Source organism: Urocitellus parryii, chromosome 5, assembly GCF_045843805.1.
Source record: "Urocitellus parryii isolate mUroPar1 chromosome 5, mUroPar1.hap1, whole genome shotgun sequence".
In the NCBI taxonomy this organism is placed as follows: domain Eukaryota; kingdom Metazoa; phylum Chordata; class Mammalia; order Rodentia; family Sciuridae; genus Urocitellus; species Urocitellus parryii.
In genome coordinates, this window is record NC_135535.1 from 103,224,804 (window position 1) to 103,245,364 (window position 20,561).

General features: G+C 38.7%; 2 pseudogenes; one reads left to right on the plus strand and one right to left on the minus strand.

Moving 5' to 3' along the window:
* The window catches only part of LOC113201641 (vomeronasal type-2 receptor 26-like), an 82,780-nt pseudogene that overhangs the window by 15,132 nt on the left and 47,087 nt on the right, over positions 1 to 20,561 (plus strand).
* LOC113201634 (mediator of RNA polymerase II transcription subunit 28 pseudogene) lies at positions 1,744 to 9,391 on the minus strand (annotated as a pseudogene).

Here is a 20,561-nt window from a genome sequence, read left to right on the forward strand (position 1 = left end):
TTGAAAGACTGCCTCAAACTTAGTTTATTTGTGGTGGGGTGTGAGTGGGGCATATCAGGGATTGATCTTAGGGGCATTCAACTACTGAGCCACATCCCCCAGTCCTATTTTGTATTTTATTTAGAGAAAGGATCTCACTGAGTTGCTTAGCACCTGGCTTTTGCTAAGGCTGGCTTTGAACATGTGATCCTCCTGCCTCAACCTCCTGAGCCACTGGGATTATAGGTGTGTGCCATCACACTGGGTGTTTATTTAGGTCTTTAATCAAGAAACCTAAAGTTGCCAATCAGAGCTTCTAACTAGCATGAGACGACCAGGCTAAAATCTCTATGAGTAAAAAATATCTTTTAAGTTTTGACCTATACATTCCAACCAAGGGGAGATATGCTGGCTTCAGGCTGGTATCAGAGGTCATAGGTCCACAAACCAAGTATCATCCTCACAGCTCACAAACAAAATGAGTAATATGTGTATACAAAGTGAGTACAAAGTATCATATAACATACATGTTCCTGTATATTCAAGGGAAGTAATGCCTCCTACTGTAATTCATGGGAAGGGCCTCCCACTGTACCTGCCCAGAGCCGTGCCAGTTCAATATTTCTGTAACTTAAGTTTCAATGCTGACTTGACTTTATGACCTACATTTAGTTGAATAAAATTAATTTTAAAAATAGAAAAACTAAGGAATTTTTTAATGATAAACAATTTAATGATAAGCTATTTCCCATGGGTATATAATGCAGCAAGGGGCACAGAAACAGATACAACTCACTAATTCACAAGAAAGTGGAAGGAATAAAAGTCCTGTGCCCTGGAATGGAGTGGAGGCTTTGTGGACCAGGTGGCATCCAGGCCACACCAGAAACATGAATGGATACTGAGGTGCATTGGGAGAAATCTTCAGTGTTGGAATGGACAAAATGAACCAAGAACAGCCACAGACATACTGAATATTCAGAAGACAGAGGAGTGTTTGTCCTGGCTGAAGCGATATAATCTAAGAGATACATGAAACAGAGAAAAGAAAACCTCTGCTAACAAGAGGGCAAAACACCTTCCCCACAGAGGATCCACATGTTCTCTGTGGAGGTGAAGTAGCTCCTAATACAGCTCCATTAAAACAGCAAACATCACACAACACACAACAAAGGCAGTATCAACTTTAGGGTCTACTGTAATATTACTATGCTAACCTAGCCTATCTTAACATTTTTTTTTTCTGACAGATTTACAAAATATCTGCACTCTGTACTGCTATGGAAGCATTATAAATGAAGCATTATAAATGTTGATTCCTCTTCTTGAGGTAGTTAAAAGTCTTGAGACAGCAAATTTACATATTTTTCTCTAAGACCTAAAACCAAATTCCTCCTCCCATAATTCTAGGAGTATTTTAATCCCCCCCCCTCAGATCATAACAAACTAACAACTGGATAAAAGCTATATAAAATTTTAAAAAGAAGCAAAATATCAAGAAAAAGTCTGTGCATCAAACTAATAATCTAAACTTTGCTTTGGACAAAACAAACAAAATTAAACCTCACTTTGTTTAGCAAGCTATTGGCATTTTATAAAGTACTCAAGTACTTAACAGTTCATAAAAATTGGGGAAATTTTTCAGTGGAAATAAAATTAACAACAACTCATTCTCTGACAGATAGTTTTTCTAAAATGCCACGTCTACACAGAGAGGTTTGGAGAAACTGTTTGCAGAAGGTTATATTGTAGGCCAGACCTCTCTCAGGTCTGCTTCAGTGGTGCAGGGATTTTGGCAGATGCCTGCTCCAGGTAGGCCAAGGAACCCTGAGGGACTTGGCTGGATTTTTGTGCTGCACACTGATGTCCTCTAGCACCTGCTGCCAATGCCTCAGCTGCGTCAAGTACTTCTGCACCAGTACATCTTTCCACTGCAACTCATTTCTTAGTTCTGAGACATCCTCTTTGATAGCTTTCTGTGGTTTCTGGACAGAGAGCTACAATCTTTTTTGTAGAAAAAAAGCATTCTGTCTTGCAATATCCAGAAACTTCTGGATACACCCATCAACACCAGTTCCAATTTCTTCCTGATCAATGCCATTGGCATAATCCCAATTCAAGAGAGAAGCAAAGAAAGCATGGAATGAAGCCTCCAACTCATCTACCAAGGTGCTGCTAGAAGTTTGCAACGCGACCTGCACTGCCTGATGAAGCAAAGCCTAATCAGGGAGTCCCGGCGAGGGTTGCATGACTGGTGGCTGCCCAGAGAATATACCACCCAGCAGAGCCGCCAAGTCTGGGATGGTGGGCCTCCCACTGCACCTGCGCAGAGTGGTGCCAGTTCAATATTTCTGTTTCTTAAGTTTCAATGCTGACTTGGCATTTTTATATTTATAGATGCCAAAGAATCATAAGGAAGTTCTTTATTTTCCTTATTGTCTTCCTTCTTGTTATAACGGAATAATAAAAATCATTTCTTCATTTGTGAACTGTCACTGAAGGGTAAGAATAGATATGTTAGGGAAGAAATGGGGAGATGGGTTTGAGGGTACTCACTGTCTCCTGACTCTACAGACAGAGCATGGGTCCCTGATCTGATGATACTTCCCTCAACCATGATCTGAAGTGAAAAATGAACAGAAAAGAGACTTGATCTCTTTGACTTTGACCTGCTTTTATTTGTTGAGTCTGCTGCAGGGAATTAACCTGTTTTTAAAAAAGAGTCAAGGGAGCATGGATGAGAATTACTTGTGGGTAATAATTTATTGTGACATTCTTGGACTCATTGACCACTTTCTGTCTACTGATAAGACCCAAATACATTCCACTGCCTTATTCTTACCAGGTAATAGAAAATGAGGTTTTTGAACTTTCCCATGGCTTGTCCATCCAGTATATAGTGTGACTTGATATTCTGTGTTTGGCCACAGGGCAAGGTACCAGCCACAGGCTCAGGCCAAGGTAACTCCCACTTAAGGAGAAAACATGACTTCCAATATGCTGAGCTCCCTGTTGTTCTTCTTTGATCTATATATATAGTTAAAACATATGTTTGGTTGCTGGTAGTAGACCTGATACAACAGAAAAGCCAAAACACAAAATTATCTTGAAATTTTTTACTTAGCTTCTTATCAAAATGAATAGTTAAAAATATGTTTCTTCTACTCTATCAGTCTCCCTCATCCCCGCTGACCACCAAATACTCAAGTTGTCAGCATCCCTATGTTGAAGATATTAAAAGGAAGTCATTCACAGATTTTTCTCCTTTACCTTGATTCTGATGACTCACCATTGCTTTGATATATTTTTACCTTCTACTTTTCAGAGCCAGAGGAACAGAGATGTTCAAATGGAAAGAATAAATCATCCAAATGAGCAGAAAAGAGAATTGTCAGATAACTGAAATCCCATATAAATTTGTTTAATTAAAATTATAGATAGTTAGATAGATAGATATATATTATCTTACTGATCTCAAAATTGCTTATAAATAATTCTCAGAAAATTAGCATTCATGCTTCTTTTCATTATTATGATTTCCAACTTTTAAGGCCTATTTAGTTCCTGGAATTTAAACCTTTGCAGATGTTTAGCACACAATTCCATATTCTCTAAAGTCAATGTTCCCTAATTCTTTTCCTGGTGCACTAATATTTTTTTTCTAAATTTATTTGGCATACTTTATGGACTAATCTATTTGATCCCATAATAAAGTTTGTTTGTTCAAAACTATCTACTTAGATACATTATACTAATAATTTACAGGTCAGTTAACTTCATGGATATGTCAACTATTTCATGTGTAGGAACTCTGCATATTTATCTTTTCATCTTTTCAGTCCTAGGGAGGAGCAGGTATTCATCACATAGAAAACATTTAACACACACACACACACACACACACACATACACACACACACATATATATATATATATATGTTAAATGTTTTATATATAAATTTAATTAACATGTGAATATTGGGAATTAGAAATAATTTAAATACTCTTAAGCAAGAATCAACAAATTATAGTTCTTAAAACTTTTTGTTTGTGATAACTAGCAAGAAAACTTTGAGCTGCAGAAATATTTTGATCACCATCATTAGGAAATATATACTAGGGTGTGTGCCTGTATTATTATTTAAAATGCTGAAATAGTTGTGAAAATATATAACATAAATTATATGAATGATTGAAGCAGCTGATATTATTCAGGACCCAAAGGAAATAGGATTTATGTTTCCACAACATATAAAATTGTACAAATAGTGCTAATCAAATTTTCAGTTGTTTTTATAATATCCTTTCCTAATGCCTTAATTAATTTTTATGAAACTTGATTATCCTCAAATTTCTAACCTTAATGTTTGGGCTTCTTATATCTCTCAAATGCAATGTGTGCTCTAAATATTTTGTCTCTCTTTGTCCTCAGAGGATTTACTTATTTTTTACTTACCATAATAAAAAAATTATTGGTTACAATGTTAATGGTATTAATTGAAAACAGTACAAGATCCTATTCATTGGTAGTTGCCTTGTAAAGATAATTGATTTCACTTGCAGAGATGAATATGAATTTATTGGGAATGGGAACGTCTTTTTCATCCACCAGAAGCACCTAAGGAAGAAAAAGTATTTGGTAATTGATATGGAAAACAAAGAGAACATTCACAAAATGCCTTTAGTGTTGTAACTAAGTTTACCACAAGGCTTTTCTTCCATTTGGATCCTCACGTGCTTATAACTGGTTTACTTTTGAAACTTTGTAGTATTTCCATTAAGACCAGGGAAGTTTTCATTTTTTTTTAAAAAAATATTTTTCCAGGCAGGAAGTTTTTAATAATTACAATCATCACTTACTACATCTGGAGCCAAAATTACAGGAGTGAATTTAAAAGGGCTGCTTTCCCCTTTTCACCTGGCTGGAGGCTAGAGTGCTTCACTGTACTCACTCTTGTCCTCCTTGAATAAAGCATTTTTCTGTGCTTCAGCTTCCCACAAATGGAAGTAATCCATTTAAAATATGTTAGAAGATATCTGACACATTTATTCCACCAAATTAGCTAATAACTTTACTATTACCCCTGAAATGATCAGCTACGAAAACCCACATGAAAATATTTCTTTTTGAGGAAAATAAAATAATTATAAAGCTGATAATCATTTTTTTTTGGTACTGGGGATTGAACTCAGGGACACTCAACTGCTACACGGGCTCTCTCTTACCCTGGGATGTGGTCTATGGAACAGGGTAGAGGAGGAGTCTGGCTGCAGAGTCTCTAATCAAGACCCCTGGAGACCACGAAGGAAGCAGGTCTGGTTTTATTGCATAGTTACCTTGTATATATACCCAGAGAGTAGCTAAGCAGATTACAGGCAGCCACCAATGCAATGTTTGCTGAGTGTCCTTGCAGCGACCAATTGAGGAGTGGGAGGTGGAGCAAGCACAGGGACTGCTACACATGGCCTTATGCCCAGTGCTGTGCCTATGGGGTAAGCCACCTGCCACTCACACACCTAGGGGAGTGGCCTGCCACCCAGATGCCCTTAACCCCTTAACGTATGCCATGTATGCAATGCTCCATGCATTTGTCTCCACAAACCACTGAGCTGCATCCCTAGCCCTATTTTGTATTGTTTTTAGAGACAAGGTCTCACTGAGTTTCTTAGTGCCTCCCTTTTGCTGAGTCTGGCTTTTAAATCGTGATCCTCCTGCCTCTACCTCCTGAGCCACTGGGATTACAGGCATGTGCCACTGTACTCCTCTGTCAGAACCCGCTGACAATCTGTAATTCCTGGTACAGCAGAGATGCATAAAGAAAGACACAGCAGACATGCATAAAGAAAGACACATGCACACACACACACATCCAGTAGAGAATAAGCAGCACCTTTATTTCTTCTCTGCTTCTTTTATACAACTAAAATGAAACACATCTTTCTGGCAGCTTAATCTTATCAAGCATGGATAGACATTCTCAGAGTAACTTTGTTCATGGTCACAGTACTCCATATTTCTTATTATCTGGGTTGTAGTTAGTTAATTTCCTGGCAATCACATATCTATATTTATATAGGTTTTAAATTTGGCAGAACATTCTTTTCTCCCATCTCCTCAAGACTGCAACAAGGACACAGCTCAAAGAGTTCATAATTTCTCATAGAACCCCTTTGTTTTGCTAAGCACAACAAAACTTACTATGAATAAAAGCAGTATTTTCATTGCTTTGTTTTTAAATTATATACATTACATATTAAAACAATACAACAATAACCATGAAATGCATGCTATAATAATACCTACACCTAGGATTTGAACCATTTATTCACTTACTTCTAAGTAGAAGAACAGATATAAAGAAGGCACTGGCAGCCATATGCTGGGAGTCATTTGTGAGAAACTTAAAATTCTGATGCTAACTGGATAAGGACAGAAATAGTATTTTCTGAAATAGGTGAGCAAGGAGATTCATATAGTAAATGCTACATTGCATTAAGAATTTTCATTTATTACATATCCCAAAGAGAAATAATGTGACTGAATTTCATAGCCCTTTATTATAAGTGTATACATTTCATCAGTGAGATTTATCTATGAAAGTTATAGTCCTTGGTTTCATAATTTTGGTCATATTGATTAATTAATAACTAATCAAGTATGGGTTACATCACTGGACCCCAGATTTTATTAACAGGAAATTTTTTCTACTTGTTCCTACTTGTAAGTTACTCTATACTTGTCCAGAAAAGGTGATTCCTTGTCTAAAATGTGAGTCCACTCTCACAAACTTGAGTTTGGTGGCCATGTTTGTGATTTCACTAGTCCCATTTCCAATGAATAACAGGTCTGAAAAATATATAGAAAAGAGTAAATACTCTTAGAAGTTACTTTAGATCTAAACTTTCCTTCCTATGTCAAACTTTCTTATCCTCATTTTGTTATGAGAAATAAATTAATGTTTAGTATTTTATCTCCCATATTCAGTTACTACTCAAACCTGTTCCCACTTCTCTGATCTTGGATTTCACTGTTTCATTTGGTAGCCTGTACTTTTAATCTGAAACAAGTTGGTTTTTACTTGTTGGGTAATGCAGCCATTGCTGTTGAGCTGAGAATACAAAATTAATAAATGTCAAGCTGAATAAGATGTATAGTCACTAAATTTATTTTCTTTCTGGTGCCAAGGAAACTTTTTTGAGTTAAATTGTTAATTGACCTTAGGAACCTCATATTCAATTTTGCTTTGTAATCTTCAAGGTTAGTTTTCTAATGAAAATCTTATTAAGAATAGAAATCCTGGTTTTGGTAAGGGATATTTTGGGACAAGTATACCCTATTATTCTCCTTCTAGTTAGTAAAATAGGGTGCCCTCCTGGCTGAAATAGTGATAGTATTGAGATAAAACACTGAATACTAACCTGCTGACTGAATTTCTTTTTCTTTTAACAATTACCAGTATGAAATAATTTTCTGCACATGCTTATAGTTGCAAGTCCTGGGACTGGTTCCCCATGGGTGTATCTATCATGGAAGAAACAAATCAGGAATTGAGAAAGGCCATCTGCATTTCCCACTACCAACCCTTCACAGAATGGTTATTCTTGACAGTTCCTACATATCATTCATTACCCTGTGGGCTCAAATCATGCAGAAGCATGTCTGGAAAATGTCCCTCTTAAAGAAGCACCATTCATTAAAACTTTCAAAATCATTCTGCACTGTGCTGCTATGTTCTTTTTGAGATTTTAAGTTTTCTTCCTCTTAGCTTATTTATTTTTATTATTCTTTTAATTTAGTGATAATAAAACCAAAATTTATTCTGTATACCAAATGAACAAATTTAAAAGAATAAAATTAATAAATAATAAGCAAACCCAACATGATTATAACATACATCTACATATGCATGAGAGAGAGAAGAGAGGAAGAAAGAAGGCCCTAAGTATATGATGGAGTATATATAAAAGTAATTTGTGGGGTTGTGTGTGTATATACATAGTATATTAGTTCTTTTTCTCTCCTCCTTAAAAAATGAAATAATTGAGAATCATTTTGCTTTGTTCATTACCTTTTCTTTCTATTTGTAAATATCTTTGATATCACTTCAAATAATAATTTTAAAAGGGATCAGAGCATCAGAGCAACTTATGCTGAAACCCCTAACCCCTAAGATATAGGCATCTGCCGTTAGATAATTCCTTGGCTATTTATGTGAGACAGGATTAAAGCAGAAGCCTTGGAGTGTTGGTATTTCTAGCTAATAATACTTAGGCTGGCATATTCTTTGTCCTGCCTGCTTCATCTACTACTGCTTATTTGAATGGGGTTGTGTGGGGGTTTTGTTTGTCTGTTTTTTAAAGATTCACATATGTTTAATGTGTATAGTCAAGGAAGGAGTAGTCCTGAATTCAATAGTGTCGCGACCCCTTGCCCGCAAGGAAGACGCAACTCAGGAATCTTCTTTCAGCAGTTTATTCAGGCCCTTGATATTTCTTCTAATGATCCCGGATGCCTCTCCCAGCCTAAATAAAGCACCTCAAGCCCCAATGCAAGGCTGCCACGTGGACTTTTCTCATAGGGTGCCAAGTCACAGCGTGCCAACTCATTTTGATAAGGAGTTGTTTGTCACAGACTACAGCGGAGACCAGCACCATCTTGTAATGGCGGCCACAGTACACAGAAACGGCTCACCACACAATAGAAATACTCTGTACAATTCATCTGGTGGGTTGAATGGCAGCGGAAGTGGCTGCAAAACCCACACTGGAAGATGTACAAAATAACTCACACTCAGCCCCACCTGCAAGGACTAGAGCAGGCGCAGGAGCTGATGGGAGTGAGGAGGCATCAGTCCAGAGTGGAGGGAAGCCTAGGGGGAGGCCTTGAGGCAACTGTAGGAAGAGAAGGAGCTCAGGAGCTTGTCCGCCATGTGTCAGCTTAGGATAGCCGGCTGGCCAGCTCCTTACAGCAGCAGTAATCCTCCAGGAAGCTGAGGCAGTTCTTGGAGAAGTCCCACTTCTAGTATTGTAGGTCATGGATGCCATCAGTGGACATAGGATAAGTCTGGTATGGTCCTGGAAGAAGCTGATTTGCAGGGTGCCACTGCTAAGGTGCAGGATGACCGTGCTGCAGGTGGGGAACCTGGTTCACAGAGCCTTTCAGCAAGACTTTGCTCATGTAATTGCAGAAATATTTAAGGATCTGGGGTGGGAAACCATGGAGAGGTAGGACCCAAAGCTGTCACTCTACATTCTGTAGGCTGTCTCCGTCTTTGTGCAGGATGAGACGCGTTGAGTCATTCAAGTGCACTCTCACACTGTTGTCACATAGTTGATATCGGAGGCCATACTTGTCCAAGTAGACCACCCAGAAGATGGGGATGCAGGAAGGGTCCTCAGCTTCCTCTTGCATCACCAGCACCCCCCCCCCCGCCCCATGAGGGCCTGGAGGTATTGAAGCTATGCAAGTGCTGCAGCATGTTACCAAGTGGCATCTAATGGCCTCAATTTTCTCCTGAACCACTGGTTGCTCTTTATCCTGGCACGCTCAGACTGGGGGTTTTCCATGCCTTTATTGAGGACCTTAAGAGGTTTCCAATTACTGGGTTCCAGGCTGCTGGGAGCGATTGTAAACTTTGGTGGGATGGTGAGGCTGGTAATGGGGAGACTAGCAGGAATGCTCCAGAAGAGACCACTGGCGGCAAAGCTCCAACACCACCTCAACGAAATTGTCCTCGAAAAAGCCATGGAAGCCTAGGACATGCTGGTGGAACCAGCTGATGGGGCTCTGTGAACCTCAACCCATTTTCCTGGAGTTGGCTGGTGCCTGTCCCAGTTTCCTGTCAGTTGCTGCTATATTTATGTTGTGGGAGTTGCTCCAAAGTCCTGGTTGTGTGGGCACAGAGACTCTGCACCATTCTGCTCTTCCCCGAACTAAAATGCAGCACTGAGAACATTACAAAAGCCTCAAGTATGAGTTCTAGTTCTCAAGTCTAAAAGAACTGCAAGAGTTATCTTAATTCACAAAAGGCAAAAATACAAGGGATATTTAGAGATCATGTTCACCCCTCACTTTACTACTTTAGAATGGAGGCTCAGTGGGCCTGGTGGCCCAGGCCTTTAATCCCCGTGACTTTTGAGGCTGAGGGAGGAGGATTGCAAGTTCAAGGCCAGCCTCAGCAATTTAGCAAGGTTCTAAGTAACTTAATGACACCCAGTCTCAAAAATAAATAAATAAATAAATAAATAAAGGCAGGCCTGGGGATGTGGTTCAGTGGCTCAGTGGTTAAAAACCCCAGGAGTTCAATCTCCAGCACCAAAAGGAAAAAAAGGGGGAGGGGGCTTGTGGTGAGCCGTTTCTGTGAACTGTGGCCGCCATTACAAGATGGCGCTGGTTTCCCCTGTAGTCTGTGACAAACAACTCCTTATCAGAATGAGTTGGCACGCTGTGACTTGGCACCCTATGAGAAAAGTCCACGTGGCAGTTGTGCATTGGGGCTTTATCTGCTTTATTAAGGCTGGGGCACACGGCAGTAGTAGTAGTGGCAGTAGTAGTAGCAGTAGTAGTAGTGGCAGTAGGAGTAGCAGTAGAAGTAGTAGTAGGAGTAGCAGTAGAAGCTAAAAGACATGTCAATACAAAGGCCTGAATAAACAGCTGAAAGAAGAAAAAGTATCAAGGACCTGAATAAACTGCTGAAAGAAGATTCCTGAGTTGCGTCTTCCTTGCGGGCAAGGGGTCGCGACAAGTGGCGCCGAGACCCGGGAACCAGAACTTTCAGTCAGTCAGGGGTGGTGCACTGGTTAGTCCCAGGTAAGTGGGATCTGCGATCAAAGCAGGGATAGTCCCAGTAAGTGGGATCCGCGTCCAAAGCGGGGTCAGCTCCTCTACAAAGAAAGAGAGAGCCTCATATTTATTGCAGCTGCACTGTGTACTTTCACTTTTGTTTTCTGTGTTTCTTTTGTTGTGTCATTTCGCTTTTGTTTTTTGTGTTTCTTTTGTTGTTGTGTCCTCTGTAGATAAAGAGAGAGCGGGGAAAAAATAAATAAATAAATAAATAAATAAGACGCTCCTCTGTAGATAAAGAGAGAGCGGAGTTTTGTATTTTCACTTTCTTTATACTGCTTGGAACAGTATGGGTGCTACTCCCTCAAGCCCAATTTTGCTGGCCTTGGACGGGTTACTGCGTTCTAAGGGACTTAAAGTGAAGCAGTGCACATTACAGAGGTTTTTAGAAGAGACTGACTCTGTAGCTCCTTGGTTTGCTTTTTCAGGGAGTCTCACAATTCCCAGTTGGGACAAATTAGGGAAAGATCTGGATTTCGCTTACAAACAAGGAACTTTAAGGGGCGGTACCATTCCGCTTTGGAAATTAGTGAGGGGGTGTATAATGGATGGTAAATGCCAGAAAGCTGTGAGCGAGGGTCAGGCCGTTCTTGAGCAATTGCATGAAGAAAAATCGGAGGGGTCACATAGCGAGGTAACAGAAAGTCTTAGGAGTAAGAGTGGTGAACAGATAAGGGAGTATGAAGTTAAACAGAGGAGAAGGCTCTATCCGGACTTGACTGAGTTAAAAACTCCCAAGGACACAAGTAGCTCGGACAGTTCTGAGGAATTAGATCCACCCTAGCCGCTCTCAACCCCGCCTTCTCATCTTCCCCCTCCCTATCAGGCCCACAGAAAAGTCTTAATTGACCTTCTCCAGAATATTCACCATGGCTTATTTTAGGACTTTCAGCAAAAGAATCTCTACAAAAAGGTTTAATGTAGATAAACTTCCTATTTTCATGTTGCCCTGTTTTATTTGGCTACTGTCTAAAAAAATCAGCATTCCAGGCACTGGACACTCCCTTACTAGTTTTTCACAAAAATATGTAACAAGGCCTCTGGCCTTGAGCTGGGCTTCACAGTGCTGACTACATTTCTAAGATAAGGGAGTTACTAACTGGGCTCCATGGTAACAGCTGGCAGGAGGAAGAATTGGAAAGGGAGATAAAGGAACTGGAGGGTCAATTGAAAAAGTCAAGATTTAAAGCACCTACAGCCCCGATCGCTGTCACGCTCCCTCCTTATAACCCCGATTGGGACAAGGACAACCCCAGAAGGCTGGGGGGTGTTCAGTGGCAGCCTAAGACGGCCCAAACTTCCCAGTAATTGAAAACTTGGATGCCGATGGACAGCCGGCCAGAGTACATGTTCCTTTAGCCTTTAAGGATATTAAACAACTAAAGGAGGCAGTTACTAATTACGGATCCCATGCCCCCTTTACATTGACTCTCTTCGAGTCTTTCTCTGCCAATCAGCTGACACCTAGTGACTGGCAACAGCTTTGCATGGCTGTGTTGTCCGGAGGGGATTTTTTGTTGTGAAAATCAAGAGAGGTGTCGCGAGCTAGCCCGAGTCAATCAGGACGCCGGCTTCCCACGGCATAACCTTGAAATGTTAACAGGCTTGGGACAATATGCTATCATAAATCAACAAATTAATTATAATCCTGGGGTCTATGCTCAGATAGCTACAGCAGCCATTTAGGCTTGGAAGGCTCTACCTATTTCAAATGCTAAAACAAAAATTTCAAAAATTGCTCAAGGACCCTCTGAGCCTTATTCTGACTTCCTTGCCTGATTGATACAGGTAGCAGAAAAAATATTCCCTAACTTGGAACAAGCCATGCCGGTCATTAAGCAATTGGCTCTTAAATATGCAAATTCCTATTGCCAAAATGCCATTAAATCTACCAGAGCAAAGAGTGTTGATGACATGATTCGAGCTTATAAGGATATTGATGGAGCTCATATTACAGGACAGGTTCTGGCCGCTGCCCTCAAAACGGAAACAGGGGCCCAACCCGGGTCCCGGAAGCCTAGGTGTATGGGGCAATCCAGGGACGGAATGGTACCCCGGGGAGTGGGCGACTTCGTCACCTCCCAGGGACCAACCCCTTTCTATCTGTAGACTCCCTAGGGAAATGCCAGGAAGTACAGGATGTACAACTGCAACCGCAGGTCGCAGAGACAGAACAAGCTGCTACCGCAGTAAGATCTTGGCCAGGCGGGGGAAAATGCAGACAAAATCAAACAAAATACAATCAGCTAAGAAAACTTGGAGAACTTTTGCCCTGAAAATGGACACCAGACTCCATGTTGTTTGCATCACCATGGTAACCATGGGGTACCTGGCCGGCATAGCTGCTTCCTGGTCCCACCTCCCACACTTTTGCGGGCTTCTGATTGGTTCTTCCACAGTCACTCAGACAGGACTTCTGGTCCCGCTTTCCAGCCACTAACCTGTACTGCTGTGTTTCAGGTTTCTACCGGAGCTGCTCAGAGCCTGTATTTTTTTTACAACAAAATGCCTACCTGTAAATGCTAATGAAAGATATCTTTTTCAGACAAAATTTAATTCCACAGGTTTCTATGTTACAGTCCTAAATTTAAGCTAGTCTAAGTTAAATAACCTGACTTTTTCTCTATAGTTGTGTTACTAAATAATGTTCTATTGATGGGAGATATCAAATATGCTTCTTTATATTTTACTTTTAATTTTGAAGGTTATGAGGATGCATTTGCTCACCACAGGAACAAGCCGGCAAAGTTCCTGTGATGACCAAAAAATCCTTATTTTCATTGCTAACTATAAAAATAAAAATGTATACTCAAGGATCTTATTTCAGTTACATCAAGTGACGTCACATAGAAGAGTGCACTCCTAGTTAAAAATAAATTTAAATGGATTCAAATATTTTAAGACCACGTGGTTACATAAAGTTAATACAATTATAAGTTATGTTCTTATTCTTTATATATATATTTTAGATATTTAGATAACCTATATTTGTTAATCTATAAATTAATTAGCACATGCCTAATTGATTAGTTAATATATATTTGCCTAATTGTTTTTCTTCAACAGAAAACCTATAATTTAAGTTTTATATTTACATTTATCAGATACTCTGTTTTTTCAGTTACAGATATTTGAGATAAATGCGTTTCCTATAAATTTGCTTTTAAGTAAAAATACAATCAAGTAATTTCTACTTCTCAAGGTTATTGTTCAAACTCATATAATGCTAAATTATTATAATTATTTCTCCAAAATATCTAAAGGTTTTAACTTTATTTTCATTGATATTTCTTCTCAAAATATAATAATTTGTTTATAGATTCTAAGGTTTTCAAAAATTGTTCCAAAATATAAAAAGCAAAAAAAAAAAAAAAAACCACACATGCCTCCTCCTGGATGAAAAACGTTGGTGTCCTGTGATTTTTTTATTATTTTTTAACCTCGACGTCTCTCGCCGGACTCGGTTTCCGTTAGCCGGACTTGGCATCTGGAGGTCCTTACCGAGATTCGGAAAACAGAGGTAAGCAGACAAGGCTCACCTTCTAAGGGAGAAGGGGGAAGATTGGATCAAAGATAATTTAAAGAGACAGGGTACGTACCATGGGTAACTCAACAGTGAAACTTCGTCTGGCCAACGAAGTTAAAGAACTGTTAAACAAACAAGGAACAGGAATAAAAACCAAGACAGCAACTGAATTCGTTGAAGCTATAGCCCAGGCTTATCTTTGGTTTCTGACGGGAGGCTTTCTTAATAACAGTGATTGGGATTTGGTAAAGCAGGATCTCCAAAAGTTGTTGAGGGACCAAAGTCCAGATAGAGTCCCGATTGCTACTTTCTCTCTATGGAGATTGGTAAAGGATGCTCTTTTAACTGATAAAGTGAAGATTAAGGAGCAGCTTGCTGAATGCAAACAGGCTCTTAATCAGGTCCAAACTGCTGCCACTATTAATCAGGTTATTCAACAAACTTCCACCATACTCGATTCTCAAAATAAAGTTAACCAACATCTTTTGTCAGGGATTTTAGCTGCCAACCAAAGAATAGATTTACTCCAAGCTCAGGTAGAAGAATTGGCTGACTTGGTGCTTTTGGGTTGTGTTGACCAACATGCACATTTATGCATAACCTCTGTCAGATTTAATAATTCCAGGAATGCTTCCCGCATCATCGGAGAGTACTTGGCCAAAAATTGGTCCATGGTGGCAGAAAATTTGATCCAGTCTCAACTGACTCAGATAGCTGTTTTGAACGACACCCGTGTCATACCGGTGACTTTGGGACAATTCACCCTTTGGATTTCTTCTGCCTTTTCCTTTTTTAAGGAATGGGTGGGAATAGACATTTTTGGTACAATGTGTTGCTTTGGTATGTTTCTTTGTTTGTGGCTTCTCTGTGGTCTCAAGGCCCGCAATGCTCGGGATAAGGCTATGCTCGTCCAAGCTCTTGCTGCTTTAAAAAATGACAACTCACCTCAAGTCTGGCTTGTGCATCTTAAACAGTAAACCTTTGACATGGTCGTTACACCCCACGTTATTATAACATTGCACTGGGATCGACATGTCCTTCTTTTGTCACTCTTCTAGTGTTGGAACTTCTACCATATCTTTCCTTTGTGCATACCTCTCCTCCCTGCCTTTCTGCACTAGGATCTTTGCTAGCTAATCTTACAGTCCAACTACACCTGCCATTTGATGGTGATGGTCATGGGTCCTGTTTATGGAGGCGGTTACCATAACAATGTCCTGTTGGCCACAACACGCTGAGCTGATCTTGTAGTACCCAGTGACGGGCAACTTCCACGCTTGCACTGCAACCTAAGACAGGGGAGTGGGGCCTCCCCAGAGACGGGTAAGCAGTGCAGGGGCGGTGGACGACCTAAGACAGGGGCTACTTGATTCCCTTTGACATGCAATAAACAAAAGAGGGGAACTTGCTGATAGCAGGCCTTCCCTGGCCCCCGGGGCCCAGCCCCCAATTCCTTGTTCTGCATGTCAAAGTGGCCAGTTCACAAGGCCATGACATATGTGCTCCACGGGAACGTCTTGACCTTTATCTAACAATGGCAGATGTCACAACCAAATTTCTCCCCCTCTCTATTGTCCGTGCCTTTCTCTTAGGGTGTTGCCAACTTAATTTTGTCTGCACTACAAAGACAGCCTCAGCTGTCCCCCTTTGTCTACCATCATCACGATACAGGATGCGAGGCAAGGCACTGCACTTGAGTGATCCACTTGAGTGGACCTCAAGGGGAGCATGTCCTATTGCATGCGGGTTTGACGTCCACGCCCCGCCCCATGAAAAAAGGCGTCGGCTGATATGGCCTCAGGTTTGGGGAAGGGCCCTCCTTAAGGCTGGGCCATACTATGCAGCCACTTCTGCACAGTGGGATAGGACCTCTACTCTCGCCTGTATTGTCGTAATAAAACAAAAAAGGGGGAACTGTGGTGAGCCGTTTCTGTGAACTGTGGCCGCCATTACAAGATGGCGCTGGTTTCCCCTGTAGTCTGTGACAAACAACTCCTTATCAGAATGAGTTGGCACGCTGTGACTTGGCACCCTATGAGAAAAGTCCACGTGGCAGTTGTGCATTGGGGCTTTATCTGCTTTATTAAGGCTGGGGCACACGGGAGTAGTAGTAGTGGCAGTAGTAGTAGCAGTAGTAGTAGTGGCAGTAGGAGTAGCAGTAGAAGTAGTAGTAGGAGTAGCAGTAGAAGCTAAAAGACATGTCAATACAAAGGCCTGAATAAACAGCTGAAAGAAGAAAAAGTATCAAGGACCTGAATAAACTGCTGAAAGAAGATTCCTGAGTTGCGTCTTCCTTGCGGGCAAGGGGTCACGACAGGGGCTCAGAAAAATAGCCGCATGCCTCAGTAAAATAGTTTCACTGGTTGGAATGCATTATCTTGACTATTGGTTTGAATCTACTACTCTTAAAGTCATGATATTGGTCACTAGATCATTTATTCTATCCTTAAATCACTTCTTTAGAATTCTAATTATTGGCTTTTGCCCAGTGGTTTTGAAATATGATCTTTCCTGTCATGTTGTCAGTCACTTTCACTAGATCCTCCTCATTGTCGCTCCATGTCACGATTAGTATTTATGGTATGTACAAGAAGGCAAGGAGAAAGTAAAATATCCTAAAGTAGAAAATTCTGTGGGTGATATTTCAGGCTATTAAACAATTTGTTCCATCACTGTATGGGAAAGATTTATATTAACCATCAAAGAATTTTCTTAAAATTGCCCACTTGAGAGATTAAGCATAATTAATGCAATGTTCCATGAGAAAGTAAGAAGGCAGATTCAGCAAGTGAAATGTTTAGGATCTCTTCAATAAGTTAGTGCCATGAGGAGAAACTAGGCTATATATTTTTAAAACTTTAAGATATTTATAGGTTCATATTATGGGCTTCAAAATATTAAAGCAAAAGAAAAGTACTATAGGGAAATCAAATGGAACAAGAAATTGGAAGACTTCATAATTTTTTTAATAGGTAGAAGACACATGAGGTTTCATTGAACTTTTATGTTAATGCTTACAATGTGGTTGAAAATTTCCATCATAGAGAATTAAAACAAAGAGGGCTTATAAATTAAAATTGCCCAAAACAATACATAAGCACAGCTCTAGACACACTCAGGAAAATTTGATGATTTGACTATTAGCTTATACCTAATATTGTAAAATACTTTAAATTTTGCTAAGTGTAATAATGGTATTGGGTAAGTGGGAAAACACCTCTGTATTTTAAAAGTACATACTTGGGGAAAATTTTGTCACCTTTAATTTAACCTAAAATAATAAAGCAAAAATATAATTATTAAAGAAAATATGGAAAGCTGTTCCTTGCTAAATAATGATTAGGGGTGTCTTTTTCCCTTTTCTTTTCTATACTTATGATTTTATTAATAAGTAGTCAAAGAGAAGTCAATGGAGTATTATGATAAAAGTAATGAGGGATACAAAATTTATTATCTGTACTTAGCCAAATAATCATCCAGAATTGAGGCCAAATATGACAATGTAGGCAAAAACAACTCACATTCCACATACTAATTTTATTTTTTAACTTTTTTTTAACTCTTTCATCCAGGATTCTAATTATCTTTGGCACTTGAACTTTGACCTCAAACTTGGGAAGCATTGTTAATAGAGATAATGGTAAAAAGAGAGGCTGGTGAACTTTTAGATGAATGCAAACATTTTCAAAAGAAGTTTCCCCCAAATGAAACTTTGAAATGTTAGATGTTCTTTTCAATGCACCAATTTTAAGTTGGCAAGATTTAACAATCCATGGAGAACCAGTTAAAACAAACCCTGTAAAACAACAGTAGATTTCAATGACACTAACAGAGGATGACAGTTGTTGTACTGAGGTAAGAATTTTCATACTTGTCAAAGAATAACAAACATATTGAAAAATAACAAACTCTTTTGAGTTTATTTGTTCACATAATCATGATCCCTTTCTTTAGAGACATATATGGCTGACTCTAATTCAATTAAACATGGAAAATTCAAATGATCTAAGTGAACTCACATTTTATGTACCGAAAAGTCCTATCCATTCCATCATATATTATCCATACAAATTCATCCACAGTGAAGTGCTCTGCTCTTCTACCTGATTCTCTCTGTACCACCTGTAGGAGCCCCAAATGGCACTGATAAGAGGGGAAAGGAGGGTTGACTGAAGCCACTTTCTAACTTGAGACTTTGCCATTGTGAAATGCTGTATCTTCTGGGGTTCTATAGGGAAACAAGAAGCACAGGGAGTAATCATTAAGTTATGATGGTCCTTAAACATCACCAAGGATTTTGGGGGTGGTCATTAGCATTGCCCTTGGGAAAGACAAATATAGAAGGAAGAAAAATATAATAAATCTGACTTCAGTGAGGAGGAATACTTGAACTTTTTAACACATGAAAATACTAACTTCCTTTTTGATGCCTACATCAAGGTCTATCAGTGATCTATAGGAAAAGAGGAAAGAAGTAATGTGGTTATTAATATGTGTTGGCATTTCTCTGAAAAATATTATTTAATAATATCATTTGAATACTTACATCCTCTTACTGAAGATTATAGTATTTACTTTCATAAGATTAAGAGAAGTATATTCATAGAGGTATATGTCATTTTGAATAGACCCAGTAGGTAGAGAATTTCCAGAATTATTTGATAAAAAGCAAACCAAGACTATTACTTCTACTAGAAACAGATGTGTTCAAAGAAATAATAAATGCTGAAAGAGATAGAAATGCTAATTATCCTATTAGCTGGTTAGATATTATATATATGTATCAAATTATTATCCTTTGCCCTATAAATATGTATGACTATTATATATCAGTTAAAAAGGCTAAAAAAGTCATTTTACTAAATAGTAATAAAATTTCTTTTAGTTTCAATATTTTGTATATTATCTACCTTTTAAAAGTAACCTGTTCCTTTGTCATAATGTTGAAGGCAAGTTGGAGAAAGGGATACTTAATTAGCACAGTCAACTTTATGTTGTATATATTTTCTAATATAGGTATTAAATATATATTACATATAATAAAATTGTGATAGATGATATAAACATAAATTCAGAAGTGAATTCTTTGATACTTTTAAAATCATAAACTTAATATGAGTATGGATATAAATAGTAACTAACCTCTTTTATGTGCCTCTTCATTATTCTTAACGTGGTATATTCAGAGCAATAAATGTAGCTCTTATCATTTTGATTAATTACTATTAAAGGGAAAAGACTTCCTCATCTCCTACCCCTCCAATTTGTCTGGTATGAGACTCTAGATCTGTGGTGAGGCTGGAGTCAGGTTCCAAAGGAAATGTCTTTCATCTTCCTGCTCTTCTTGAATCTCCCTGCCTGGCTTTGGAAGAGTATTCCTATCTGCCTACCCATATTCCCCAATTTGTAGACATAGGATTCTTACCAGTTCATTTTCGGGATGAGAATTTTCATTTGGGAAGACAACACAAAATCTTACTAAAAAATAGATTCCCTTATAAAATAAAATAGATGTTTTGGTTTATCAGACAAAAAGCTAAAGGATTAGATAATTGTGATTTTGGCTGGAAAACCTGCAGCTGTACAAGTTTCTGCATGAGCATACGTTTTCAACACCCTTTGAGAATATACATAGGAATGAATTGTGGGTCATATGATAGATTGATATCAAACATTTTGAAGAACTGAAAAGTCATTTTCTACAGTATCTGAACTATTATATTCATATCTTTAATACCAACATTGTATTCATATCTTTACTAATACTTATTCTATTTTTTTAACTTTTTGAAAAGAATACCTACACCTATAGCTGTCTAGTAGACATGAATGGGTATCTCATTATGGTTTTGATTTATATTTACTTAATAAATAATGATGTTGATCATCTTCTCATGGATTTATTGGACATTTTAGCATGTTTTAAAAAGAAATGCCTATTAAATTATCTTTTCCATCTTTAAATTTAGTTGTTTTCAACTTATTACTGAGTTGTAAGACTGATTTGTCTACTCTGGATCACACTAGATGTATGATTTGCAAAAAAATTTCCTCCTATTGTGTGAGTTACCTTTTTATAACATGGTAGTGTCCTATGATGCACAAAAGTGTTTAGTTTTAATAAAGTACAATTCTTAAACATTTTAGGTTGGTTGTGCTTTTATTTTCATATGTAAGAATCTTTTTTTAACTGACTCAAAGTCACACAGACCA